We start from the raw sequence: 6,147 nt of genomic DNA on the forward strand, positions 1-6,147 counted from the left end.
GGGCATCAGATAACCTAGAACTGAGCTACAGGTGGTTGTAAGCCACTATGTGGGTGCTGGGAGGTGAACCCTGGTCCTCTGAAAGAGCAGCCACTGCTCTTAACTGCACAGCCATCTTGCTAGCCCCAACATTTTTAATTTCTTAAGATTTGTGTCCATCTTTTTCAATTAATACAAATGCTCTGCTGCTATCTTGTAGATGAATACACATGCTGAGATATGAGTAAAAGTCATTTCAAATATGCTTTAAACAGTGGCAGCCAGTGGGTTTAGCAAATTTTTACTTTTTTGTGCATATTTGAGTCCCTGGATATATCACTGGCTCTTACATTTGTTATAATAAACATAAGCACTTTTTTGTAATTAAAATAATGGGGTGGGTATTGGTGGTAAAATATATACTTAGCATGATGGAGGCCATGAGATTAACCATCACCACTGAAAATAAGTTAACACGAAAGAACATCATACTTAGAAAAATGGTTTGGGGTTATAGGAAGACAAAAATTGGTATTTTCATATATATATATATATATATATATATATATATATATATATAGTTTTGTTTTTAACATGAGCTCTTATTGGCCTTAAATTCCTGGGCTCAAATGATCCTCCTGCCTCAATTTCCCAAATAGTTGCTACTATAGGTATGTTTTCACCAAATCAATTTGTTTTTTGAATTTTTAGGGTTTTTTGTTGAGTTTGAGTTTCATATAGTTCATCTTGAAACTCTCTTACCCCTATACTACCATGCCCAGCTAAGAAGTGTTTTTAAATGAACTTTTATTGTTTAATAAGATATGTGATGGGTGAAATTTTTGAAGATGTATATACAGACATGTAAGGGCAAGTGTTGATGAACGACAACCTGTGAACCAAACCCTGTCACTGCTTTTATATAACTCGTGAGTTTAAGTATTTTATATATTCAAATGGATTGGGGTGGGTTAAATTCCACTGCCCTGTGCCTGAGTAGCTTTGCTGAGACAGTAAAGCCTGCAGGACCCAAAGAAAGGATTTACTGCTAGGCTGCTAAAAGGTTACAAATCCTGGCTTAAACTAAGAGGGAAGACACTGGCCTCTGTATGAGACATTGTTTCATTCTGTTGGACACCTGCTGTGAAGAAGGCACGTTTTCTGGACATTGATTACCAGGAGTTCTTGGCAGTAATCATCTAATAATGTTAGCCTGTCCCCCCTGAAAATTCCCTCCAGTTAGTGGCGCCCACTGAAAGTGCCAAAGTTTATCATGTCTTTTCCCATCTGAGGGGCCTTTAAACATGACCCCATGGAAAGCGCTTGTTTCTTTTCTGTATCTTTGTTCTTTGGGACCTGGTGAAAATAAAGATCAGTTGCACAGTGTAAACAAGCCTGTTCTATGTCACAACCTTCAAATTGGATCCCATGGGTTTGCCTGTTTGGAGGCTGGGTCCCAGTGTTTTAATTACCCATGTGCAGCTATTTAAAAACAGGATTTTACTTGAATAATACTTAATACTGTGATTGTTTCATGCCATACTTTGTGAGATAAATCTTGGGAATTGAGAAATATTTTACTCTGTAAACACTGACTCGTTTTTTCTAGTGTTTGACATTGTCTGGTCAAAAGCGTTGAATCTCATTAATAAATGTTGAACTAACAGGACTTCCTTTCTCTGTGTTAAAGTGAGTGGCTGTGTTGTCTTTGCCTTTTTCTACACCAGATCATTGTTGGGGTAGTTTTTTGTTTAGTTTTTTTTTTTTTTTTTTTTTAAACCATTTGAGTTTTAACTGCATAGTGTTAGACCTGTGGGGATGCAACGAACCCCACATTAGTGGGGTACCTTGCACCAGGACTAAGACATTTGCAGCAGCAAGTATTCAAGAATGACGTATTTGCTTGTTTGGGATGTGCAGCTGCCTAAGGGCATGATCCAGCCTTCTCCAATCTGTCTTCTACACACTCAACTGTTAGCCACTTTTCCAGTCTTTTATTTTACAGCAAAGTATGAGAAAGTCATTTTCTGAGTCCCTGGAATGCGGATATGATCCTCGAATATGAACACTTGTCTGAGTGCATTTTCTGTTGCTAATAACACAATACCACAGCTTGTGTAAGTTGTATTGTTTTGGCTTGTGGCTCTGGTACAAGGTCAAGGCATTTGATAGAGTCCCTAGACAGTGTAGGACATTGTACACGAAAGACCTGACCAAACTGGCCTTTACAGCGAACCCACTGCTAAGACACTGCATTAATCCATTGAGTTCGTGGGTGAGAGCATCCAGGAAGGCAAAGCCCTAGTCATCTCTGGAAAGGTCCCATATGACCCCACCTCCTGGGCCTACAGATTGCCCTCTCTGCATTTCCCCATTGGGCTGGAGCGCTCCTGGGAACCCTCTGTGGTAGTCACCTCATGACACTACTAAAATTGATTAGGACCCACCCTTACGGCCTCATTTTGAGTTTCTTAAAGGGCTCACTTCTTCACACATTCTAGAATTTGGGAGTTAGGAGTTCAACGTATGGGTTTTGGTCACGAGGTTCCTGTGCCTGGGCAACCGTCTTCCCTCAAGTTAGACCTTGGAATGTTGACATGAGCTTTCCCTCCCCATCCCCAATGCCCAATGAGTCCATTTAAGGAGCAACAGCAGCGGGAACTCCAGGCAGAGCCTTGATCAGGGTTGAACAGAGACCAGGACAAGCGCAAGCTCTCAGGCCTCCAGGCGCAGAGTTCCCCTCAGGTCCCAGCTGGACATGATGAAGGCAGGACTTACTTCACAGGTCACCAAGACTGAAAGGGTTGGCTGTCAACTTCGCGCACCACCTCAGTATCCTATCCGGCCTACAGCAGCTCACAGACCTGATGTCTTCCCCCTCCCCGCAGAGTGCACAGGGAATGAGTAGCAACTGTCAGAGGCACAGACACCCCCCTCCCCCACGCACAGCTAAGATCGACTAGGGGGACTTTCTCCCCAGGGCGCCACAACAAAGAGGACCGTGGATGAACCCCAAGACTGCTCAGAGGGTCTTCTCCAACCCCTGGCTTGCCGATGAGTTCAGGAAGAAACAGCTGATGAGGGTGATTAGCCCCAAGGATGGAGGCCAAGACAAATCCCAAGGAACCGGAGACGCGGCCAGACACTGGCATGTCCATACCAGGGGCAATTTCCTTCACATGCTGGGGGGTCCACAGACTTCTGCCTCCCGGGGAGTCACTTCAGCCATGGGAGAGCAGAACACAGGAGAGCTGGAAGCCTCTTCCTCTAAGAAAAAACGAAGTGTGTTCTGGGGCAAGGGAGGAAGCCGACCTAGGGAAGAGGCAGGGGACACACATATTTTACACCTTTGAAGAACATTTTTAAAATTCTCGTTTTCATAAGGAAAAAGCGTGTTAGCCAGCTTTCTGTCGCTGACCACAATGCCTGAAATAGTGAATTGACAAAAAGGAAGGGTCTATTCTGACTCACCGGTCCAGTCCACCTCTGTGAGCTGCTTGCTCTGAGAGCGGGGGCCAGGCTGAGCATCAACCCCCCTGGACAGTGGGAAACGGTTCCCAGGGCGGGTGGGGAAGCAGATCCAGGAAGGCACGCACCCCAGTGAGGTCACTTCCGTCCACCGGGCCCCACCTCTTACAGATTCCAGGGCCTTCCCACAGTAGTAGGGGCTGGGGGATCAAGCCTTCCACACACTAGACTTTCGGGGACGGTGTCTGGAGGGTCATTGTTGTTGAGCTGATGCGTATTTGGCTCATATACTTTTGGAAAACTCAGTAAAATACAGAATTCTTGCAAGACAATGATGGTCAAGGAGACTTTTAATTCATATACCTAACGTAGCAGTTTAGTCTCAGAACAGGACCTCCACAGTTTACCCCAACAAAATTGCTAATAGACTGGTTGATATAAACACCTTGGAGACAACTTCTTGGCAGAGGAAGCTCAAAAATTAAATCATACAGAATAATTCTACAAAACTAGAAAATTCAAGGACATTGGTAGTGAAGTTCAAGGGAAGGTGTGTCTATGAAGGGTCCCAGAATCTTTTGGGGTGACATTAGCTTGATTACAGAGATAATCATACATCAAAATCAAATTGTATTTGGTATATGCAATTTATTCTAAGTGAACTATAATACCTCAATATACTTTTTAAAAATGTGACCTTTTTCCCCAGTGCCTGAGAATTTAAGGTCCCACACATGCTAGATAAGCACTCTCTTTTTTTTTTTTTTTAATAATTTGTTTAACTTTATTTTATGTGTGTGAAGGTGTCAGATCCCCAGGAACTGTAGTTACAGACAGGTGTAAGCTGCCATGTGGGTGCTGGGAATTGAACCCAGGTCCTCTGGAAGAGTAGCCAATGAATGTTCTTAATGGCTGAGCCATGTCTCCAGCTCAAACAAGCACTCTTACTGAGCTGCAGTCTCAGTCCTAAATTGACTTTATTTTTGACAAATAAGTCTGGGCTGTCTGTGCATGGCGGCACAAACCTTTAATCCCAGCACTGGACAGGGAGAGCTCTCGGTAAATTACAGGACTACATTGTCAAAACAAAAAGAAAGAAAAAGAAGATGAGCAATTTAAATAAAAAAGAAAGAAAGAAAAAGAAAAAGAAAAAAAAAAGCCAAATGTAGAGGACATTTGGCCCTGCCTGATCTACTCTTCTTACCACCACAGCTGTCACTTACAGTCTATCCTTGCCAGCAGGGGACTGTTCTTCAATACTGAGAACCCTGCTGATCTGAAAATGGTCAATTCAAGCTGCCTGTCTGACCTCAAGAGTATTTGGCCCTCTAGTCTTCAGAAATTGTGTTTGTTTTCCTAGTACAGGTCCAGATAATAAGTGTTTTAATCTTTGTTTTTGTGACAAGCTTTCTATACAGCCTTGACTGTCCTAGAACTTACTCTATAGACCAGGCTGGACTTAAACTCCCAGAGATCTGCCTGCCTCTGCCTCATCAAAGGAATGCATCACTCACTATACCTGGCAGACAATTCCTATCACAGTTTCTTTAAAACTTTTTTGTAAGATAAGAGCAGCCATGGAATCCATACATAAAGGAATGAATGAATATGATCATCCTCCAAAAAACTGTTAATAGACACAGATTTGAAATGTGTATCTATAAGGCATGTGATCAAAACAGTTTAATTTCTTTTCAGCCATCTGAAACATAAAACCCAGGGCTGGGGATGTAACTCAGTGGTAGAGTGCTTGCCTGGCATGCACCAGACAGACACCTGGCTTCCATCACCAATACTAAGGAAGAAAAAGAAAAAAGGTAACAGCAAAAACATAACAACCAATTCTTTTTTAGCATGTGCAACATGAGAAAACATGTCAGTTTTCTGGCCCATCTAAGGAAAATCTCTCTACATGGAAGCATAAGGAAAATATATTTCTCCTTCAAAGGAAACACTAGAGAAAACATGAACACTTTTCTTTTTTGGTCAGCACTTATATTTAATAGTATTACACGAGAATCAACACCTTGTCAAAATGTGTGGAAAATAATACATTGAAAAGGATAAAATCCCCCTTACCAGCAGGAAGTAGTTTGGAAAGAACGATGCCCAGATTCCCAAATATTGTCTATAAATGTTTGTTTTCATTTAAATGGATTTGGTTATATATAAAAAAAAGAAAAGGATAAGATCAAGACTCAGAATCCATGGGAACTTGCTCACCTTTTTCTTACTTCACTGGATGTTTGTTTGCTTGCTCGAGATAGGTCTGTAGCCCCGGCTGGCCTTGAATACCATATGTAGCCATGGATGGTGATCTTGAACTCTTGATCATCCCGCCTCCACCTTCCAAGTGCCAGGATCACAGGTGACTGCTGCTCCCTGCTTCACATCTTTGAGGTGTTTTAAATATGCTCCGCTGGGGATGATGGGGTTCGGATCTTTGTCTAAAGCAGCAATTAGCTGTGCTTGCAGGCAGCCTCAGCCCTATAAGTGCTCTCCCCTATAAATACTCTAGAGCAGCAGTTCTCAGCCTGTGAATCGACCCTTTCACAGGGCCGCATATCAGATATCCTGCATATCAGATATTTACATTATGATTTATAACCATAGCAAAATTACAGTTATGAAGTAGTTAGGAAATAATTTTATGGGTGAGGTCACAACATGAGGGGCTGTATTAAGGGTCATAGCATTAGG

The sequence above is a fragment of the Phodopus roborovskii genome, unplaced genomic scaffold (genome assembly GCF_943737965.1).
Source record: "Phodopus roborovskii unplaced genomic scaffold, PHOROB, whole genome shotgun sequence".
Lineage (NCBI taxonomy): Eukaryota > Metazoa > Chordata > Mammalia > Rodentia > Cricetidae > Phodopus > Phodopus roborovskii.